Source organism: Ochotona princeps, chromosome 11 (assembly GCF_030435755.1).
Source record: "Ochotona princeps isolate mOchPri1 chromosome 11, mOchPri1.hap1, whole genome shotgun sequence".
In the NCBI taxonomy this organism is placed as follows: domain Eukaryota; kingdom Metazoa; phylum Chordata; class Mammalia; order Lagomorpha; family Ochotonidae; genus Ochotona; species Ochotona princeps.
Window position 1 is genome coordinate 50,506,592 of NC_080842.1, and position 23,969 is coordinate 50,530,560.

At 48.1% G+C, this 23,969-nt stretch overlaps 1 long non-coding RNA gene across 1 annotated transcript; it reads right to left on the reverse strand.

The window, feature by feature from the left end:
* Positions 1-1,520: 1,520 nt before the first annotated feature.
* Positions 1,521-22,695, reverse strand: LOC131481447 (uncharacterized). The gene is made up of 3 exons (XR_009246341.1): positions 22,437-22,695; positions 3,803-3,888; positions 1,521-1,750 (listed from the first exon to the last, which is right to left on the reverse strand). It is a non-coding gene; the product is annotated as an uncharacterized LOC131481447 (long non-coding RNA).
* Between the last annotated feature and the right edge of the window lie 1,274 nt (positions 22,696-23,969).

Consider the following 23,969-nt stretch of genomic DNA (forward strand, 5'->3'; position numbering starts at 1 on the left):
GGTCTCTGAGTCCCTCTGAGGACTTCTTAGTTGGATTGAAAAAAGGAACACCCCAAACATGAAAATGGTTGTTTAGTCCCCAAACCAGCTCCGTTTTCCTGCTGTCTGACAAGTCCCTGGCAGACTGACCAGCTGTCTGCTACTTCCTTAGCCATGTCCTTGTTCACAAAATCACAAATATTGGGTGTTACTCTGAGTTGAGCCCTGGCTCCCCTCCTGCCGCAAGGCTCATGAGGTTGACAGGGGTTTTGGCGTCGTGCAAAAATCTTCCATCTATAAGTCCCAGATGGGAGCCCTGGCGCCAGATACCTGGCACGCCAAGACTTGGTCTCCTCATCTTTAAAGCGCAATGATGTGGCTGGCTTCATGACTTTCTGATTACCCGATGGGAGCATGAATACCCAGCTTCTGACCCACTACAGCAGGTGCTCAGATCCGTGGCTCAGCAGAGGGCAAAAGCCTTTTCCGTGGTCCAGAACAAAATGACAAGGGATGGGGTCTGTGTTCTCTTGCCCCTTTGCAGGTGATGCTAAACCTGGGCTGCTAGGCTGTGTTATCTGACCCAGGGAGCTGGTATTGTTGGCAATGAAAAGGATAGGCGACTGGCCCTTTTCATGTCAGAAAATCAGAGAAAGGAGAACCCTATGTTGGGTCTTAGTTCTAATCAGTAAACTTGTGTCTGTTCATCTGTTTTGCTTCTTTGTTTTCATTTTATTAGCCAGATGAAGAGCGAGATGCCTTATCTACTGGTATAAAAAATCCCCAAATGTCTTGGGTTGGGCCAAAGCCAAGAGCCTGGAACACAATGTGGGTTTCTCAAGTGGGCAGCAGGGACCCCAGCGCTTGAGCCATCACCTGCTTCCTCCAGGGCGTTCGCAGGATGCTGTATGAGAAACAAGGCAGCCAGAACTTGAACGTAAGGATTCAGGTATGGCATGCATAATCTCCAAACACCTGCCCTCCTGTCCGTCAGCACAGGATGGAGACCTCCATGTCCAGCCTGGGCTAGATGCTCAGGATGAAGACACGAGTAAGATGTGGCCGCTACGTGGAGATGTGCAATCATTGAAAAAAGGAACAGGGCTTTCATTACATCTGTTTCTCAAAGAAACCGTAGTATTCCAAAGCTTATTACAATATTGTGGCTTATTTTAATTTTAACAAAAGGATTTATGTGCTAAAGGAAAACATATTTTTCTCATCTCTTAATCTATAAACTGTATTGTCATGTAAGATCAAATTAACTTGTAACAATGTAAGCAATAAAGTGACTTTTAAAAAAATAAAGCTACTAAATAAAGTTAACCATATTTTCGTTGAAATAATTTGACAAAGTGGTTTTTTTTTTTTTGAAGTCCTGAAAAAGGACTCATTTTGCTACTGACTGAAGTTCACTTTTTCTTAACACAGTAGATCCTGTGCAGGCTCCTGTAGCAGAGGAAACTGTGTTGGTCTGAACTGAGCTCCGCTACGAAGTTGCAGGCAGGGAACTGCATTATGGGACGAGAGGATCAACCATGCTGTAAGACAAACACCTGGTTACTCACACCAGCTACCCAGGAGACTGCAGGACCTGTGTGTACCCAGCTTTGGACCTGTGGCAGTCTTCTCCAGTCGGGAACCACCAAGCCAGATTTTCTGTCTAGGTAGTGCGGGATTCCTCTGGGCAGATAGCACCCGCTTTCGTCCTTGAGGTCAAGGTCTAGCTGATCTTGTTGTGATACATCTTCTCTTGTCCACCAGCGTCCCACTGAAAAGACAGCACTGTGGCTGCTAACTCGTCCCAGGCCAGCAAAGGAAACCCTTGAGAGAGTGTAGCACAACATGTTTGAGCGTCCTCCCCAGCACAAAACTCTCTCCAGGGAGCCCCAGAGGCGTGGCAGTCCCAGAGCCCACAGTCTGGGCTGAGGTCCCCATGGGGACAGTATGCTGCTTAGAAGTCACAAGTGGTGAGGACCTGCGAAGGGAAGGCCTTGCCCGCCAGGCTCTTCCCAAAGTGCAAGCAAAGCTGACGCCATGAAGCAACTCTGCAGGGATTTCCTTTTTTTTGCTGGGCGGGGGGCACCAAAACACGCTTGTCTTTTAAATCCGTTTTTTTCCCACAAACTTTTTGAAGTCACTCATGTATCTCTATACTTTTAAATGGGGACTCTCATTAAGGACAATTAAGATTTTCCTATATCCTGGAAGGCTCCAGGAAACTTGTTTAATTAGATGGGAACAGCTGGTATTTAGCTCATCAAACAGGTATCAGAGGAAGGGAAGGAAGGAAGGGGGGAGAGGGTGGAGGGGGGGAGAGGGTGGAGGGGAGGGGGGAGGGGAGGGGGAGGGGAGGGGGGAGGGGAGAGGGGGGAGGGGGGAGAGGGGGGAGGGGAGGGGAGAGGAGGGGGGAGGGGAGGGGAGGGGAGGGGAGGGAGAAGAAACAGGAGGGAAGAAGGATGTTTGTTACATGGATGGGTGGGTGGGTGGAAAGATGGATACATGGATGAGAGGGTCTTAGAAATCAGACAGGACCAGGTGCTTGATGCACAAGTAGAATGCTTGGAACTCCCACGTGCAATACCAGAGTCTCGGCCCAAGTCCTGGCCCCGACTCCAGCAACCTGCTAATGCACACCCTGAGAGGCAGCAGGTGTTGGCTCAAGTCCTTGACTCCTTGCCACCACGTGGAAGACTCAGATTGAGTTTCCAACTCCTGGCTTGAGCCTGGCCCAGCCCTGGCTGCTGCTTGCATTTGTGGAGTGAGCCATGAAATAGATCTTTCTGTGTTTGTGTCTTTCAAAGAAAATAAGAAAAATTTGAGAAAAACAAAAAGAAGTGAGAGAGACCTACATGTGCACCAATTTCTGGCTGAAGACGGCTTGATAAGGTACCAGGTTTTCTGAAACTTAAGTTTACTTATCTCAGACAATAAGTACCCTCACCTCAGCAGGTGTTAAAGGGCATAAATAAGCCAGTGCATATAGAGTGCTTATTAAAGTGACAAGGGACATCTTCTAAGCAGGAGTGACCACCAATAATGGGAAGACTGATCCAGGGTGTCTCAGTGAGCTAAGGATTTCAGAACAGGAAGGAGCCAGGCTGGGCTGATGGGAAGTCAGCGGATGTTCTGCACAACAATGCTTGGCTTAAATGGGCTCAGCCACCTGGCAGTCAGATGCTCCCAAGTCACCCAGGGTAAGAGCTGTGGAGCCCGGGATGCCTGCCTGACTTCCTGGTTCAGAAACACACCTGTGAAACCTTATCCAGGTGGGAAATTCTTCTGGTTGTCTCTTCTGGAGCCGGCTTCATGATCAGGTTATTCCTCTGGGTCACTCTCAGGGCATCCCTTCAATTCCTGCAGCAGCCTGGGGGAGGCCCAGGAGGGGAGGCCCAGGAGCTGAGCCCCACAGCCTTTGCAGAGAGTCCTCCACACCCCTCCTCTGTTGAGAGAGTACTACATGCCAGGCACCCCTGCACACAGCCTCATGTGCATCCGTTTGTTTAATCCTCTAACCGCCCTCTGGGGAGCTGCTACAGTAATCCCCATTTAAAGATGAAGAATCTTGGACTTGGCAAAGCTCCGTCCTTCATCTGAGATCGCTGCTAGTGAGCAGCGGGGCCAGCGTTCCAGGTCTTTCTCGCTGGCCGCCAGAGCTGTTACCACCAGGCCATACTTGGCAGAAAACCTTTAATCCCACAGTTCTCGCCCTGTCACTTGTGTTTACCTTGTATCGGAGAACAAAGAGGGGTTTAAAACTCTCATTTTTCTTACCTGCTAAAGAGCAGCATAGTTTGTGGTCACTGAGCAGGGCCCCACTTACCTTGCTCCAAGCGTTCCAGAATAATCTTCCATTCTTCTTCACATCACATTGTTTACCCTCAGTTGCTGATCAGGATTCTTTCTAGGCTTTCAAAAAAAAAAAAAAAATCACAGCAGTTTAGTGACTGTTTTCAACCACCTCTCTGGTTCAACCCCAAGGAGCTGCTTTTCAGGGACAGCTGATTGGAGCAAGAGTGCCACCTGGTGGAATTTATGGGTCAATGCCAACACATATTCCTTGGGCCAAAGTGGGCAGGTGGGCGAATGAGCAGGACACTGCCCAGCTGCATTCCTGAAGAGCTGCAAGAACCCAGCAACCCCAGGCACTAACTACATTGAAATTCACAGATGCTGCTCCAGTGACAGCTTGGCGTTTTGAAAGCTGGTGTTTTTTGAGGACAAAGGTAGGGGTTGGGATCAGGATGAGAGCAGACTCGAAATGCAGATTTATAGCCTATCTTCACTTAGAATTTTGTATTTTATTCATTTTGAATCTTTTGCATTAACTTTTTTAAACTGCGTGAACGGGCAGTCATTTGGCCTGGTGGATAATATGCTGGTTGGGGTGCCCACAGACCACATTGGAGTGCCCAGGGTGCAAGTCTTGGCTTCCTGCCATTGTGCATCTTGGGAGGCAGGTGACGGCTGGGGAGGGGAAGACCTGCATCCGATTTTTGTCTTCTGGACTCAAGTGGCCCAGTCCTCATTCTTGCTGCATCTGGGGAGTGAAGCACTAGCCAGGTGAGCTCTCCACTTGTCTGTTATCTATCTCTCAAACAAAGAAAATAGCTAACTGAATTTTTTACTTGAACTACAACAGAATCCATCTTGGTTATTGAGATCTGGGACACCCTGATAGCTTCCGTGACCAGAGCAAGCACTTCCCCCTCATCCGTAGGCTTCTCACAAGGCATCCTGCTTCCATGCAGAGCTCTGGCTAGACACAAGCCACGCACAGCTCCTGCTGCCGTGCACACACCTGGCTGTGCTCCTCCCCATCTTAGGAGGCTCCTGGTAGTCCTCCTGCTCTCCTCGATCCACCCACTCTCCCATACAGTGGGGTGTCACCAGAGAGACATCTGGCACAGACCACATGCCAATCATTGATGTCGTCACAGATGTTGGCTGTCCTGGCCAGCAATGAACTTGCCGAATCACAAAGCAGCTGCTGCTTTGACCACCTGCAGAAGCCACAGCAAGTCAGGACAAAGGCTTTTGTCAACTCAGTGCACGCCCCACCCTGAGTCACTGCTGATGGAAGGTCTGTCCATCACCTTTATTCCTCAAGGGTCTCCATGCTGACAGCCCACATCAGTCCAGCTCACCATAGAGCCTTGCATCGAAATGGGAAGATTCCAGACTCCTGAACACAGCCTAGGTCAGCAGGACTGGTGGGGGGGTATATTCATTTACAGAAAAACACAGAGACAGAAAGATCTCCCCTCGGCTGCCTCACACAATGACCACAGCAGCTAGGGCTGGGCCAGCAGGAAGGCAGAAGCAGAACCCAACCTAGGTGCCCCATGTGGATAGCAGGGACACAGATACCTGAGTCATCATCCACTGCCTCCCAGGTGCACACTGCAGGAAGCTGGAATTGGAAGCCGAGTCAGCACTCACAACCAAGCCCTCTAGCATAGGATCCTGGAGTCCCAAGTGGAATCTTTCTCTTTTTTTTTCAAAGATGTATTTATTTTTATTGGAAAGTTAGATTCACAGAGAGAAGGAAGACAGAGACAAAGATGTTCCATCTGCTAGTTCATTCCCCTAGTGGCTGCAAAGGCTGGAGCTGAGCTGTTCTGAAGCCAGGAGCCCAGATCCTCTTCTGAGTCTCCCACACAGGTGCAGGGTCCCCAAGGTTTTGAGCCATCCTCGACTGCTTTCCCAGGCCACAGCAGGCAGCTGAGTCTGAAACAGAGCAGCTGGGACATATGGGATCCTGGTGCATGTATGGTGAGGACTTTAGCCACAAGGCTACCATGCTGGGCCCCCAAGCGAAATCTAAGCCACTGCACTAAATGCTTGCCCCACATGGGGAGTCCTTTACCTGGAATGTATAAATACATTTGGAAGAAATGGTTTCGGAAGCTGCTGGAATTTTACATTTAAAAGTATGTGCATTTTCAAGGGAGACAATTGATCAGTTTTTCCCCATGCTGGGAGGAGGATTGAAAGAGTCAGAGCGCCATGGTTCTTACCCTTGGGCTTTCTCAGGGGTCTCTGCAAGAGGTAGTGACCGGCAAGCCAGTCCCCTGCTTGGCCTGGGCAAAACCACACTCGGAGACCTGACCCGGGGTGCAGAGAAGATCCCAGCACATCTCAGGATGCACAAGATGGAAACCTCTCCTCCCCCGGAACTGGAGGCCCAGTAGGAAGTGGCACTGTTCGCTCTCCTCTCTGCTTAGTCTAGCCCCGCCCACCCACAGTCTGGGCAGATGCTCATTGGTCAACTCCAGCCTTTCCCTCCAGAACTCCTGTCCACCCCTTGGACCTCATGCACCCAGCCAGCCGGACTCCAGGGTCAGCCTTCTCGGCACTCCAGGCAGGATTGAACACAGCGCACACGCTCTTGTCATCAAGAAAATGAATTCTCTTTCTTCTAGAATTATCTGTAGATTTCTTTCTCTTCCCCACATGATGGTGTACCCAGGAAACCAGGAAACCCAATCCTAGGCATTTCGATATCCTCAGAACCCGGCACTAAATGTACAAGTTTCAGTTCATAAATAAACAAAGCCATGAGTGAAGGAATAAATAGCCACACATACTTGTTTTTCTAGAATGTTCCCTGGCTCTTCCAACCACATCTGAACCTCACCAGTGACAGGAGAGCAGTACTGAATCAGCACACACACCCAAGGCCTCCAGGCCACTAGGCAAACATTGCACCAGGCAGGGCACCCTGCCTGGCTCATCCTTCCTCATCCATCTCCCCTCACCAGGCTCTGGGTGCACAGTAGGGCAATAACTAACCAGGGAGACTCAGAGGCAAGAGAGTGGCTGTGCAGAGACCCCACAGCAGCCCTGGCTGGCTCTGGCAAGCCTGGGCCTTTACCATGACTCAATGTCATCAGCCACAGCAAGGATCCGAATGGGATGGCACCTGCCTGCTTCCACTGCCACATCAGGACACAGAGAGCTAGTTTGCAGGTCAAGACTGATTCTTAACACGCCCATGGCCACTCAGCACCAAGGCCCACTAGCCCCTCTCCCAACTCCACACAGGGCCACAAGGTTCTCTCTCATTATAGCCCCTCTCTATTCAGAAATTGCAGTCATCCAGCTGAGGACGACAACGCGGTCAGGCCCAAGACGGTTATGTCTACTCTCTTATTCATCACCTCCTAACAACTACTCATGTGACATCTACACGTGTGAGATAAGATGCTATATTTCACTATAATAAAATGTACTAAGTGTTAGCGATGGTAAAACACTGGGAAGAACTGCGTAGGTTTACATGCAAATGTTGTATAGTTTTATAACATTGGGAACCACGTTTAAAATGGTCCCCCCAAGACACCGATGAATTTATCTGGACAATGAGATGCTGGACTCTATGCTTGGTATATGCTTGCAATGAAAGAATCTTGACTGAATTTGAACTACAATACTGCAACAAGGTGGAGGAATCCACTATGGGGGGAGGGCCCTGGGAGGGGATGGGGGAATCCCAGAGCCTATGAAACTGTGTCACATAATGCAATGTAATTAATAAAAAAGAAAAAAGAAAAAAAAGAAACTATTTTACTAGAAGACAAAAAAAAAATGCTACTACCAGTCAGGCCATGTATTTGAAGCTCAGTTGGGTAAAACAGGCAGGATGCTCCTGCCAGCAGGACAGAAGACATGGTCTCACTCTAACATGACACTTCCACATCCTCCCTGCCTTGGTAGGCATCCAGTTCAACTTCCTCCTAAAGGTTGCCTCCTATAGCTAATCAGCCTGGTGTTCCTGAGAATATGTGTGGCTGCTGTGATATGCACCATAATCACACCCACAGCTGAATCCCTCGTGGAGTCCACTCTTGGCTCTAGAATCCAACCAGATGTTAGAATTCCTCTCAGCACAGAACTCCAGGCAGCCACTGTCATTCAACATTGTCTGGGGATGAAGCCTACCCATCCCTTTGATGTAACTAGACATTAGCAAGGTGTGACTTACGTTGCCTTCTGTCCTTCCTGCCTGACTTCCCTAGTGTTTCTTGGATGAATAGATGGATGGGTGGATGGATGGATGGACCGATGATGGGTGGAATGGGTGGATGGGTGGATGATGGATGGGATCAATGGATGAACTGATGAGCAGGTGGAGGGTGGAGGGTGGATGGGTGGAGGGTGGATGGGTGGAGGGTGGATGGGTGGAGGGTGGATGGGTGGAGGGTGGATGGGTGGAGGGTGGATGGGTGGAGGGTGGATGGGTGGAGGGTGGATGGGTGGAGGGTGGATGGGTGGAGGGTGGGTGGATGGATGGGTGGATGGATGGATGGTTGGAAGATGGATGGATGAGGGACGGATCATTGAGTGGGTAGATGGGTGGATGGATTAATGGATGGGTTGATGGATGGATAAATGAGTGGATGGATGGATGAGTGGACAAAGAAATGGAGTCCTCCCCCTTATGGAGGCTCCCTGGTGAGCACCACATCTGATTTCGCTGATTTCACTCAATGCCAATGCCTCCTTATAAAACTTGCTGTTCACATGAGGCATGCTTTGTGGTGTTTGTTCCGGGAACGGGTGAGGCCCCTGGGTCGTCCTGAGGCCGTCTGGACAGTATTCGGTGTCAGCACTTTACTTCTCACTCCGTCTCATTTCCTCCCCCTCTGCCATGTGCTCAAGCTTAAAAACATCCATTTCCCCATACTTCCCTCTTTCCGTTTAAAGCTCTAGCTGACCGGAGAAGTTTCTGCTCTGACTTTTTTTCCTAACAAGAGAGAAGTGCAGCCCCACCATGGAGCATGTAAGAATGACTGATGGTCAAAAATTCTTTGGTGTCTCAGGAACCCTGAGCTCCCCGGAGTTTCCGAGTCATCGTATGGTGTAGCTGAGGGGTAGCAAGTGTGTGTTCTCAAGGTCCCTGCTAAAGGCCACCCTTTCTGGTTTTAAACCAACACGGCTACAACGATATCTGCATATTCTTTCCTTAGCAAAATATTATTCAATGTTCAAGAGGAAGGGAATGTCAGAAAATTCTGATCAAGAAAGCCTGAAGAGGAATCAAATAGCTCCTATAAAAGCAATGTTTGGATGATCTGAATATGAGCAAATCAAAAACAGATGGCTTGTTTGCTGTTAAAACAGGCGTTTGTTTGCCCAGAAAGGAAAAGAAAAAAATTACAAAGGAAAAGCATTTTGTATAAAATGGCTTATGTTAGCAAATTGCAGGAGATTTTTTAAGAAACCCAAAGTATGATATGGATGACTGAATCCCATTTGCTAATCTCCTGGAACTGGGGGGGGGGGGGGGGGAAGCAGGGAAGAAAATTAGATTATAAAATAGTTGCATTATTTGTTACTCCAAGCTAGAGAAGACACATTTCTCAGGCATTTGCAAAGGAGAAAAGCACCCTGCTGAGGCGTGGGACTTCAGGTGGTGTTTAGTTCTTTGTTTTGACGTTAGTGGTGGTAATCATTTGACTCTGAAAGGTCAAAGTGCAGAGGGTCTTAGAGTCAGACTTGGAAAGTGAGGAGACCATCAGTGGCCGGTGCACCCATCACCCCAGCACAGTACACGGAGGTATGCCTGGTACCCAGGAAAGCTCTGTGATCCTAGCCACTAGATTTATTATCCTGCTAAGAATGGCCAGCTACTGAAGAACTCTTGTGGGCCCATCGCTCTAAAAACTGGCAAACCCTTAGCTAGACAGAGAAAAGGAGAGAGGGGATGCAGTAATTAAAACCATAAAACAAGGGGCCAGCACCCTGACATAGCAACTTAAGCCTCTACCTGCAGTGCTGGCATCCCATAAGAGTACTGGTTTGAGTCCCACCTACTCCACTACTGATTCAACTCATTGCTAATGTGTCTGGGAAAGCAGCTAAAATGGCCCAAGACCTCGGACCTCTGCATTCACGTGGGAGGCTCAATAGAAGCTCCTAGCTCCTGGCATCAGACCAATCCAGTTCTAGCCATCATGGCCATTTGTGAAGTGAACCAAAGATGATCTCTCTCTCTTTCTGTCTCTCTCTGTAACTCTGCCTTTCAAATAAACATAAATACAATTTAAAAAAAAAATAGCATAAAACAAAAATGGGGTCATTACTACCAATCTTATAGAAACAAAAAGGATTGCAAGATACCACTATGAACAATTGTACAATGATAAATTATACAACCGACAAAATTGCAATTCCTAAAAACAAAAATAATCTAAACTGATTCAAAAAGTAGCAGAAAATCACAGCAGACCCTTACCAAGTAGAAATATGGGATCAGAAATCAAACACTGCCCAGTGAAGCAAAGCCCAGGCCCAGGTGACTTTACTGGTGAGTTCTACTAATTTTTTTAAATTATTTATTTACTTGGAAAGACAGAGAGAGATGGAGAGACAGAGAGGGAGACATCTTCCATTTGCTAGCATACTCCCCAAATGATTCCAGCGGCTGGAGCTGGGCTGGCCTAAAGCTGAAAGCTAGGAGCTTCCTCCAGGTCTCCCACATGGGTGCAGGGCCCAAGGACTTGAGTCATCCTCCACTGTTTTCTCAGATGGGAAGTGGAGCAGCTACAACATGAACTGGTGCCCCTGTGGGATGTCAGCTCTGGAAGGCAGATGATTGGCCTATTATACAACTGCACTGGCCCTAAATTCTATTAAATGTTTAAAGATGAATTAATATCCTGGGGTCAGTATGGTGACAATAGTAGGCTAATCCTCCACCTGCAGTTGCAGCATACCATAGGGGCACTGGTCTGTGTCCCAGCTGCTCCACTTCCCATCCAGCTGCCTGCTAATGTGCCTGGGAAAGCAATAGAGGATGAGCCATGTGCTTGGGATCCAGCACCCACGTGGGAGACCTAGAAGAAGCTCCTTTTCCTGGGTTTCCCATCTCTGGTCACTGTGGGTAATTGGGGAGTGAACCAGTAGATGAAAGATCTCTTTTTCTCTGTAAATCTTCCTTTCAAATAAAAATGAATTAATCTTTAAAATATACAGAATTAACATCAGCACTTACCAAACTCTTCCCAATAAACAGAAGAGCCAGGAATACTTTCTCACTCTTTATACATGTTATCATTCTGACCTTCCTATGTGTAACATCCTGTGGCATATCACCTGAGTTCGTTTTCTTTTTCTCTTCCTTTTCTTTTCTTTCCTTCTTTCTTTTCTTTTCTTTCTTTCTCTCTCTCTTTCTTTTTTCTTGGAAACTCAGGTCTATAGAGAGAAGGAGAAATAGAGCAAAAAATCCTCCATCTGCTGGTTCACTCTCCAAGTGGCTGCAACGGCCAGAGTTGAGCTGAGCTAAGCTAATCCAAAGCTACAGGTGCAGGGTCCCAAGGCTTTGGGCCGTCCTCTACTGCTTTCCCAGGTCACAGGCAGAGAGCTGGATGGGAAGTGGAGCTGCCGGGATTAGAACCGATACCTATATGGGATCCTTGTGCCTGCAAGGTGAGGACTTTAGCCACTAGAATGCTGTGCCAGGTCCCCTGATTCAGTTTTCATTGTGGTTTTTATCAACACCTGATAAAAATAGGTTTTATTACCACCTATTCTTTATCTGTTGCCTTGCTCCCCCCATGAGAATGAAAACTCATCATAGCAAGGAATTTGTCATTGTTATTTTCACTGTTGAATTATCAGAGACAAAAATGGTCCTTGCCACATAATAGATGCTCCATAAAAATCATTGGAGGAATCAATGTATCATCAGATCATTGTTTCACTCGGCAAGAGCAGAGAATTAAAAACAAGAGAGGACCAAGGTATTACAGAAGCCCAAGTGGGAAGTAGCTGGCTGGAAGGAAAGCCTTCCGATGCAGATAACCAAAAAAGTCTTGTGTAAGGGAAACAAAAGAATGGAGGTTTCTGAAAGCAAGGGAATGGTCAGTGCCAATCAACACTATGGCATCAAGGGCAATGAGAGTGGACGCTTCTGTCCTCAGCCACACCACTGGCCCCGGGGGGGAGTGGCCCAGCAGCAGCCGGGGGCCGGAAGCCAGGGAGTCCACCTCCCAAGGGAGCAAGCACCTTCATACAGCAATTTTCTTTTCCCTTTTTCATTGCTATTTAATAACCAAGCATGTTAATGAAGTGTAATAATCCAATTATGCATGCATCTATATTGATTTAATCGGAGTCATTCCCTCCTTAAACATTTCTCTTTTGTGTTGTATTAGGAACCTTTGGATTCCTCTCTTCTTTATAAAATGCAAAATAAATTCCTGTAATTGCTAGTCACCCTGGTGTACTATAGATTATGAGAACTTGGTCCTCCTGTGTGTTTCATCCATGATCCAAACTGCTTCTACTCCTCACCTTCCTACCCTTCGTAACTTCTGGCGACCACTGTTCTGTGTGCTATTTCTTTGAAGTCAATCTCCTTAGCATCCACATGCGATAGAGAACACCCCATTTGTCGTTCTGTGCCTGACTGACTGCACTTAACGCGGCGTCCTTCAGTTCTACCAATGTTGCTACGAATGACAGCATTCCACTCCAAACTTACAGACTGCATTTTAAGGAAGTTTCTGTGTTGAACAAGATGGTTCAGAGACAAGGACATGGCTGGGAAGTGTGAGGATGCTGTTTTTAAGTGGAACTGCCTTGCATTAAGTTCAAAAGCCCAACCGGCGGGCGGAGCAGAGATGTTAATATGCAAGAGAGAACAAGGTTCCCAGAGGAGGGAGAAAGGTCCCAAACCACAGAATGGGCTTTAGCAACTGTCTCATATACCCTTACACAACAAAATAAGACAGTGCATCTGACTGCCCCAGGCTAGCCCCGACAAAGCCCAGGGTTCCTGAAGCCCAGGTCCAGTGTTCTTCTAACTGACGTCTTTCCTGAGTTGACTCTGTTCATTGGGCACTATGCAAACTACAGGGCTAGAAACTAAAGCCGGTCAACAGCAGATACCTGCTCCAGTACACCCAGGCTGCGAGCTCCACAAGCCTGTCTCCCCACAGTCATCACTCACCCCATTCCAGCAGGAGGCGAGGGACTTACCTGATGGTTGGGTACCTTCAGCGAAACTGCGCATGCACAGCCCAGCCCCTTCCTGTAGCCTTTTCCTTTCAGAAAGGAGCAAAGAAAACATGCTCCGGCTGGTTCTAAATGGCTGTGCCCAGCACACATGGTAAGCCCAACTGCAAAGTCCCTTGCTTGCCTGGCCCCACACTGCCTGTGTCTTGCTAAGTGTCTGGGTGATGCGTGAGCTTGGCATTAAGAAGTCCCTTTGCTCCCCAACAAAATTGACTTTCTCTCATGTCAGCCTCCTGAGAAGGAAAAGCTGCCATTCTCCTGAGTCTTGGCTTTTTTTCTTTTTCCAGAAGCTTCAGGAAGAAGGAAGAAGTTCATGCATGCAACCAGCTGAAATTATACTACCAAAAAATGACCTATGGAATTCACTTTCAAAATCTGTGTGTTTGAAATGCAAAGACCAATAAGAAAAATAAAACTCCAAAGGAATGTTTTCTGAAAGACTCAAATAACAAATGCAGTGTCTCCTCTGAGAAGAATCCTGCTACACACCCCAAGGGTCCCCTTCCTGCCACCAGCATGTCCAACACAAGGGATCTGCTTGCAACACTCAGTGGGAGCCAAGCGCAAGATTATATCCTCAGTTTTTTCCAGGAGCCCACGGTTTTCCATTTGGAAATAGTTGTGTCCTCTCCCACAGACAGAAACTTGAGAGAATGGCTCAGAATCCTCACAGTATGTGAAGAAATGGCACAGTAGAGAACCCTGGGAAGTCAGCAGAGCAGCCTGCCAGAGTGCGTTCCTGCCCGATGAGACAACATGTGTCAGCCATGGCAAAGGCAGGTGTTTGGCAGCACGGTTGGCTATGGTGCCTGTCCTCCAGCTCCCTTCCAATGCCAGGTTGTGCATTCCCATAATCGTTTTTGAAACTGTCACTGTCATTTCCTCTAATTACTTCGGCCTTCATATTTCAAATGGAAAGATATTAGCCTTGACTCTGCCACTTGTCTCTGTGGCTCCGCAACTGCTGCTTGAAAATGAACTGAAGAATGTTTAGGCCTGTTGGTGAAAACGAAGACTGCTTGGGAATGCTCGCGCACAATTCAGCCTCCATGCTCTCCCAAAGGGGTGAGGAGGGTCAGATTTGCCTGGATGGAACAGTGGACTCAGTAGATTTGAAAGCTGGGGCTGGAACATGGTCAGGAACTAAGAAAGCTGCTGAGGTCAAGGCTTCCTTTAGTTCATGGAGAATGCAGTTGTCTCTGAGGACTGAGTGGGATCCTGAAGGTCAGTAAAGAACAGCACAATTTATTGGAAACTTTGTTCCAGGCGATATCTGCACATATGAGGTCAAATAAATAGACATTCTTGGGGCCAGCTTTGTGGCATAGCATATTATACTGCTACCTACAGTGCCAACATACCATGTGGGTGCTGGTTCAAGCCCCAGCTGTTCTATTTTTCGATCCAATTCCCTACTAATGCACCTGGGAGAACAATGCAAGATGGTCCGGGTGCTTGGGCCCCTGCACCCACATGGGAGATTTGGAAGAAGCTCCTGGCTCCTGGCTTCATCCTGGCCCAGCCCTGGTTGTTGCAGACATCTGGAGAGTGAACCAGTGAATGGAAGATATTTTTCTGGTGTTCTTCCTTTCTCACAAAGCTGGTAGTATAGAAAAGATTGGATTTTAACCCAACTACATCAGACCCAAAGCCCATGCTCTCTAACACCTTCTTCTACTCCCCTCCTGAGCGTGGTGCTGCTAGGATGAGTTCAACCACAGCTGCAAATAACTCAGAACTCTCCCTCACAATCAGCAGGGACTGCAGCTCCCTCTTGGCACTTCAGCATCTTCAACAAGTGGCTTCCACCTCCTGGTGTAAAATGGCTGCTCATGTCCAGCTGTTACATCCACATTCCAGTAGGCCATTCCAGTAGGGCATGTTCCCTCCTGTGGAGGACATTTTTACTTAACCCTCTTATGACCCAGTGATTACATGGATATATGTAGCTGTAAAGAAGGCTGGAATCAGTGGTCTTAGGTCTAGTTCAAAAAGCATGGCATTGGTCATTGCAGAAGGAGGAACAGATCCATACTGGAGCACCATATCTGGCACAGACTTTGCAAAATCTAGTAGTGACGTGTACAAAGCACACCTCCTGCCTGGCACACCCTAACTGCTCAGAACCCAGTATAGTTTGTTATTTGTTAGTATCATATGTCTAGCACGCTACAAACAACACAAGCAGAAAATCAGAAATAGAAAGGAAGCAAAGAAAGCTCATACGAAAGGCCAGGGAAACACCTTGGCAATCCCCGTGATGCTGTATGGCAGAACCTCCTGCACACACAAGAGCACAGCTTGCTGCTGGGCACAGCCCTGAACTTCCATAAAGGGGCGGGGTGGGGGGAGGGAACAGAGGCTCCAGCAGCCAGCAGAGCCAGGCCAAGGCACAGAGCCCATGGATGCGCACGTCACAGCTGACCATTGCTAAATCATCTCTCCCACAGCAGTTCATGGCCATTTGGTTTTCATTCCAGATAAAATTGACATGGCAGTCTGGCTCTGTGGCTTCCATCTGCCCATCCCTCATTCCTCAGGATAAAGTGAGTTATTTTCATTCCCGCTCCTGATGAACCTGTGTTCTGAAGCAGGTGGGGGCAGGGGGGGTGTGGACATCGAAGTCCCCAGGAAATTGCCATCTCATACTACCATTCCAAAACCTGCCTCAACCAGCCTGTCGCCAGGGCTCCAGACCAGTCAGAAAGAGACCATTCTTACTTTGAGGTGGAGAGATGCTTTAGTGGGGAAGGTTCTGGAAGGTCAGTTAGAGCCACAGCCAATATGGAAGGGGAAACGGGAAGGTAGGTGAGAGGAAATACCCAGGAAGAGTGGCCCCAAGGGACCGTTGCCATTGAACATTTCTCCCAAGTCTCTGGCAACTTCCCAAGTGGGATCCATCAATACTGCGAATGCCTCCTGCTTTGATGGGGATGTCCGTGCCCTGCTCCAACCAAGGAATAAATCCTGGCTGAAACCGTAAACCCAACGTGCCTTGGTCCCCTGCACCCTTGTGGGAGACCCAGAAGAGATTCTTGGTTCCTGGCTTCAGACTGGCCCAGCTCTGGGGAGTGAACCAGTGAATGGAAGATCTCTCTTTCTCTCTCTGTAACTCTACCTTTCCAATAAAAATAAATGAGTATTTTCCAAAAAATCAGGAAAGAGGGAGAGCCAGCATTCAGAGCATCCCACAGCCCCCCAGACCCTGGCATGTTTTGTCAAAGATCAATGCAACACGCAGGGATGCTGGGGAGACCCAACTGACCCGTCCCAGAGAGATGCTCAGCTTTGCCGTCTGGTTGCTCAAAGCGATCAGCAAGAGAACTGCCACGTTGCTCATGGATTCAGGAATGAATACTCAAAATCTTCACCTTGTCCAAATGCGCTCTTTGACAGGAACCTCTTTTACCGTGGTTGAGGAAGTCCCAGTGTATCAGATTTCAATTCATCTGGCCACCTGGGACTCCAGGTCACTCACGGATCATAGCTGTCAGAGTTCCAAGGAGCCTTCAAGATCAGCCATCCCTGGAACTTAGAGAACAGAGTACCAGGGACAAGCGCAACCACAGCAGCGGGAGTCGAATGAATGTGAAGGAAGGGAAGGGAAGAAGACAGAGAGCCACGAGGACAGCACAGCGTGGCTGGGAAGTAAGCTCTGGGAGCACCCCATGGGCTCTAACTTCCAGTTCTCATCGCTAGGCCTGCTGTTGAAACCTTCGGCCCCTCTATTCACTCAGCTGTAACATGGAATAGGAATACTATCTATTAAAAGGTGATGGCTAAACTATTTCATCGAGAGCACTTAAGGCAACATGCGACAGGGCTTTGTGACATAACAGGTAAAGCTGCCCTCTGCAATGCCAGCATCCCAAATAGGGATCTAGGTTTTTTTCAATTGCTTTGTTTATCACCCTAATGAGAAACCTCAATAAAAAAGTGAGGTTTCAGGAACGTGGTTTTCAAAAACCTTTAAAACACTTGTACCCATGACTCATTAGCTCCACTGCCAGAAATAGACTCAAACAAAGACTCAGCAGCTCCACTTCCTACAAAGCTCCCTGTTAACAGCCTAGGAAGGCAGCAGAGAGTGGACCAAGTGTTTAGGTCCCTGCCACCCATGTGGGAGACCCAGATGCAGCTCCTGGCTCCTGGCTTCAACTTGGCTCAGCTCTGGCCATTGCAGCTGTCTGGGGAATGAATAGGTTGATGGAAGATATCTCTCTGTCATTCTTTCAAATAAATAAATAAACACTTTTAAAGAAAGAAAACCCAAGATGAATGTTCAGACACTATTATCATTACTAAGAAAGTGAAGCCTGGGCTATTTTCAGGACAAAGCCTGAGGGGATGGATGATCCAGGCCTTCCAGGGGGTGTGGCCAGAAGGCAGGACCGAGCAATGGAAAGGACCTGCACTGGAAAACTGTACTAGTCGGTGTCTGATGATTTTAAAATTAACAAGTTATCATGAAATAAATGCAATTTTTTAGCTTATAACAAATAAAACTATATTCGAACAAGACTACGCTGCCATGACAAACAGCCCCAAATAATACAACTTAAAGAGCAATGATCATTTCTCCATCACAATCCCAATGCAGAACTGCGTGGGCCAGTGAGGAAGCTCTGGTCTTCACACTCATTCTGAAGCCTTAGTTCTTCCCAAGTTTATTGCCTTCCCTCTTCATGAGGCAACAAACTAATCCACATGTGAAGTTTGGGCTAGTGCTGAGGCGTGGCACTAGTAAGTCTGGCCATTCTTCCCTTGAAAGAACTTTAACACATGATCACACCTGGACGCCAGAGAGGTTGGCATTGGAGTCAGGCTGGGAAATCATGAATACAGAAGGGAAAAGGGAGCAGACCCTCATTCACATCCAGTTCTATCAAATACTCGCTGTGTTTGGGGGCAAAGCGTGTCACCCCTTTCCATCTCTTCTTATTCATGTATTTAGCCAGCCTTCCCTTGCTAGGCAAACTCGCATTTCCCAAGTGCTTCCCGAGGAGCCAGGGAGCACCCGTCAGCGTTCTTGGTCCAGGGGACGCAGCTGTGAGGGCAAGAGAACAGGTCCCTTGCCCTCTGAGGAGGTGTGTGGGGAAGCTGACGAGGAGCCTCCCACAGACCTGTTGTTCTCCTTCGGAATCAATATTCATCTTCATGCCTCATTTTAGATTGTGATTTTTAAGACGGGCTTTCTTTCAAAGGACAGTGGATTTCTACAAGCATGTGCTTCAAGCTACACAACACTTGCACCTGTCACCACTGGGCTCGTGGTTGTGAAAGACAGTACACAAGTTCATCAAGAAGCACGTGCCACATCAGGTGGTAACAGGATCAGCGTATCAAAAAACGAAGTCCAGGCAGACGGGGAGGGGGGGTCTCCTTAACTTGGGGGGTCAAAATCTTTTCCAAGGATATGTCATATGAGCCAGGTGGGAGAGGAGCGAAGGAGCTGTCTCCACTTTTTACAACAAGGGAGCCAGCCTGCTGTGATTCAGCCTCTGATACATAAACCTTGGTGTGTGCTTCTGAGTCTGTTTGAGTCTATTTCTGGCAGTGGAGCTAATGAGTCATGGGTACAAGTGTTTTAAAGGTTTTTGAAAACCACGTTCCTGAAACCTCACTTTTTTATTGAGGTTTCTCATTAGGGTGATAAACAAAGCAATTGAAAAAAACCTAGATCTTAAAAAAAAAAAAAAACCTGAAGGGCAGAATTATATATATACTGAGAGAGGGAGATTTGTTGTCCACTGATTCATTCCCCTAAGAGTCAGATCAGGACAAAGCCAAGAGTCAGGAATTCCACCCAAGACTCCCACGTGGCTACAGGGCTCCAAGCATCCATGTGCTGGATTGGAAGCAGAGCAGTTGGGACTTGAATTGGTGCTTATATGGAATGCTGGCGTTGCAGGTGGTAGTTGAACATGCTGCCCATAATGCTGGCCCCAAGATCTAGACTTTGGTGTGTGACACTTAAAACAGAAATTTATGTTTCTTGAAAGTCAGGATTACACACAGAGAGAGAGAGAGACAGAGAGAGAGAGAAAGAGAGAGAGAGAGAAAGCAAGCTAGCTTTTACTTGCTGGTTCACTCCCCAGATGGCCACAACAGTCAGAATTGGGCTGATCCAAAGCTGGGAGCCAGAAGCTTCTTTGGGATCTCCTATGTGGGTCTAGGGTCCCAAAGCTTTGGGCCATCCTTCACTACTTTCCCAGGAGTTGGACAGGAAGTGGAGCAGCCAAGGCTGAAACCAGTGCCCAGATGGGATGCTGGCGCCACAGGCAGAGGCTTAGCCTGATAAGTTATGGTGCTAGCCCTGTTTGAGACTTTTAAGGATCACTTCAAACAAGATGTCAAACTCTCCACGCTTCACCTCCTATCCCCAAACAACAAGTTGGAATGATTTTTTTTTTTTGTCCTAAAATTAGTTCTTGCATCATGGAATGTTAGCATGAGAAGGAACTTTGATGATGGCCTTTCTGTTCCATTCTCCCATTTTATGGTTGGAGACACTAAACCCAGGGAAGCTGCTGACTTGATTAAGTCTTGCAGTGTGTTCATGGTCAAGCCAAGATAAAGCCTCAGTCCCCCAATTCCTGGTTCTGCCTCAGAAGGGTTCTGTGGTGGCAGAACCAAGGACAGGAGTTTTAGAATAGATCCATGCAGGTGAGGATCTATCTGCCTTTGGTCAGATGCACCTGTTACATGGTGGCAGTGAGTACTGATTAGATAATACATGTGCAGTGCATGGGATTGTGTTGGGACTCAAGTGACACTTAAATGTTGGTGAAGGATAAGATTTTGATAGTAGAGCAAGAGAGGTATCCCATAGCCTGATACAGGACAAGAAATACATGAAGGGCAGTGTGGGGTGGGTGGTCCCAGGGCCTGCAGGCCTAGACAGACCTCAGCTGAGAGGGGATGGTGATCACTTCATCTCCAGAGTCATGTGAGATCACAGGGAGGGACAGAGATGTTTCAGTCAGGTCAAGGGAACTGCGGGAGACAGCGGCTCAGCTGGAGGCCCCCCCGAGGAGCCCAGGATGGGGTCAGCTTTCATCGAGTGCCAGGCTTCCCCAGCAAGGCCAGCTGCTGGCCCCAAAGGGCTGAGGCCACCCAACCACGTGAGAACGCTCTTATTCCCTTACCTCTCCCTTTTCTGGGCTTTCTTCCAGGCGCGGATGGAAAACAGCAGCTAGCAAGGGGGAGGAGGTAAGCAGAGAGAGAGAGAAAGGCAGTGGTGGTGGGGGAGAGGAAAAGGACCATATCCCCTTTTCCCAGGGCAGGCTGCCAAGACGAGGCTGCCCCAGCCAAGAGAGGAGAGATGATTTAAGGCTAAGCTAAGCTCTGAATGGCCTGAGTGTGACAGTGAGAACGCAGGCCTCCTAGAGGCATCAAGGGGACAGTGGGGGGTCCCACATCACTTGCATCTGCCCCTTCAGCCCTCATGGCCATTCAGATAGATGCCAGAGCTGCATTTCCCAGTCCCTGTCACATGTGATTTTGACTTGACTGTCATGTGGTCATATTACAGGTGCGTACTGCATCCTGCCAGCCAACCTGACTCCCTCGGATTACACTCCTGTGTGCACACTCAGTCAGAAGCAGTCTCTGGACTCCCTCCAGAGCCCCAGCTTCCTGATAGCACCCGTACTATTTTATTCTATAGAATTCTTTTGCTCACGAGTGCTCTTCTGTACTGTACACAGGCCAGGAACTGTGTACTCAACACAGGCAAGGAATCCCCCTTGGCTCCCAGCAGCTCTGAGCTGTGGAGCCACACAGCATTTTCATCTTCCTTGGGACCCTGCTAACAGCCCACATGGACTGTACATAGTTAGTTACTCATTCACTCCTTCACCACTTTACAGACAAGGTTCCCTCTATAAGTTGGTCATTCTGCAGGGTCAAGACAGTCCTTACTCTCAAGGAGACCCACTATCCATCATCCTGTGACTCAGGGGATGTTATATGACCATGATAACAGGTGATGGGGTGATGTCAGCATGGGAGGCAGGTGCAGTGGGAGCACAGGAGGGAGTGATTAGTTCCGTATAGGTCACATAAGCTTAACAGAATGGTAGACCTCTGGGGCTAGATGGACCAGTAGGTCTTTCCTAGACAGCTGAAGGAGAGCGGGGCTGAGAAAGGCTGAGGGGAAGCAAGTCAAACAATTAAAGAGTGAATTGCCCTGGTGCAGCCCTAAGAGGATGCTGGCTGAACGGGAGTGATAGCAATGGTGACAGTGCATTCAAGAAAGACTTCTCAAGGGCTGGCTTTGTGGTACAGCAAGCTAAGCTGCTGCCTGAAGATGCTGATATTCCATCTAAGCGCTCCGTAGAGTCCCAGCTCCACTACTGCCCATGCAGCTCCCTGCTAATGCCCCTGGGAAAGCAGCTGATGGCCAGGTGCCTGGGCCCCTGCCACCCATGTGGGAGACCTGCATGGAGTTCCAGGCTCCTGTCTTCTACCTGGCCGAGCCCTAAACATTGCAATCATTTGGGGGAGTGACCAGCAGACAGAAGATCTCACTCTATCTTTCTGTTTCTGTCAGTCAGCATTTCAAGTGAATAATTTCTTTTTCTTTTCTTTCTTTTTTTTTTAAAGGAATAGTCCTCCAAGCACTAAATGAAGAGAAAAGAGGAACAATCAGCTGTCACTACACATATTTTGCAACACCGTCCCTCTGAAAAGTGATGTCAACACCAGAGGACCACAGCTTGACATCTGATCATGAGGACCGTGTCTGTGTAGAAGAAGAAATTAAATGGGATTCTGGGGGTCCCCATGGAGAGGTTTTTTCCAGTTGAGGACAGAGAGAGATGAATATAGAAGAAAGAAAAGGTCTGGATCTATGGAGACTTTCACAGGCCACAGAACCCAAGGCCAGCACCTATCTGAAGGCAGCATTTCCCACAGCATCTGTCAGCCAATCCACTCACCTCCTCTGCAGTGTGGTAAGGGCCGTGTCTCCCACTGGGGCACTCCCAAGGCCTCTTTGCCTCAATGTGGCACAGCCCTGACCCTCTCCTGAGTGTCACACCTCCGGCTCCTGAGTAAGCAGAAAGTTGCTAGGATCAGGAAGCTGGGCACACACTTGCAATCTGGGCTTAGATGGGTTTAAACTTTGACTCAGTTGGGTACCAATCTACACCCAAGGTGCTGTCCTTGGGGTGGGCTCATCATGTTCACATTCCTTTTCCATGGTGCCAAGAAAGGATGGCATCTAGGGGAATGAAAGACAGCCAGCCATCTGTGTATACCCAGAATGTCTTAATGTGGATGGAATTAGAAGACAAAGGAAGTGCTTGGAATCTTGCCTTCTTGTTATTATTTGGCAGATAACAGAATGAACCTGTGGATAAGACCAATGCCATGTTTTCATCTAAGCCACAAGGACTACTTGTGAAATAAATGACTCAGCATTTGTTTACCAAGGACATCATCATTCATGTTTATACACTGATTCCAATGATTCCGAAATCTCCTGGCTACAGGGCAGGATCCCAGCCTCCATGGGAAATTGTCACATTGTTTGCAGATAGTCTCAAAGAGGAGCCACATGGTGGTCACCATTTTCCTTGACTGCAGTGAACCTTCATCCCTGGAGAATCCTCAATGACACTCCTCTGTCATCTGGCCAGTGCTCCCGTGTGCGCCTTTGCCATTCTTGCCCACAGGGTCCCTGTGCACAGACTGTCACAAAATCTTTTACTAAAACAAAACAGAACAACAACAACAAAAAACCCAACAGTCCTACTCTGAGTCTCAGTAAGCCCTTCACTCATGGAACTAAGTGAGATTCAAACTGGGTTCCCAGGCAGGGGGAGGGTTTTAGGGAGCACATCACTCCCTGTCCCTCTACAGGGCCTCTGTACTCCCAGGGACAACTCTTCCCAGGCATAGCCCCAGGACCCAAAGAATCATGAGATGGGGAATCAGGTGCTCCTTTATCACCTCCACTAACAGCATCAAAACCTTAGGACTCAATGCCCAGAAACACCCCCTACACACACTCATGCAAATGTAGATAAATTAACACACACTTAGTAAAAGAGCCAAAGAGGGCATTTGGTCCAGCAGTTGATGCCACTTGGGATACCCTGATAGGGTACCTGGGTTCAAGTCCTGATTCTGCTTCCAATTCCAACTTCCTGCTAAAGCTCACCCCCCTGGAGGCAGCAACTGATGCCCCAAGGACTTAGCCCCTTTTCCCCACAAAGGAGATCTGGAGTTCCCAGCAGTGCCTTGCTTCAGACTGGCCGCGACCCAGCAGTTATGAGACCCAGGCATCAGGAAAGTGTACAAGATGACACGTCTGAGTCTGTGTCTGTCTGTCTGTCTGCCCCCCCCCTCTCTCTCTGTCTCTTTGCCTTTCAGACAAAAGACTTCCTGCTAATACATCCTGGGAGGCAGCAGGTGATAGCTCAATTAGTTGGGTCTCTATCACCCACATGGGAAACTAGCTGGAATTTCAGGCTTGTGGCTCCAACCTGTTGCAGCCCCAGCTGTTTTGAGCATTTGGGGAGTGAATCCATAGATGGCAAATTTGTCTGTGTGTTTGTCTTGCTCTCTGTCACTCTGCCTTTCCAACAAATGAACAGACATTTTTAAAAAGTAAAAAGGAACCAAAAACACACACATCCAAGTACTTTGCTAATGGCCGTGACTCCTAGAGGATGAATGGGTACTGCTGACACATCCATTTGCTTTGCGTAACGTTGACAGCATTGTTATTTCATCATGCTGTAGAAATTATGCAGTGTTATCCATTTTATACATTATTCAGCATTGCTTTCATTGAAACACTTCACCTTACAGATCAACACCTAGCTAACCGAAAGCCCTTGCATTTAGCCTGGTCTTCCTCTACCTTGTGGTAGTTGTGCATGAACTGGTTTTGGGTCTCAACCTGACAGGAAGTTGCTCTGAGTTGGTATGTGCAAGCCCTCCCGTGTACCCAGAGT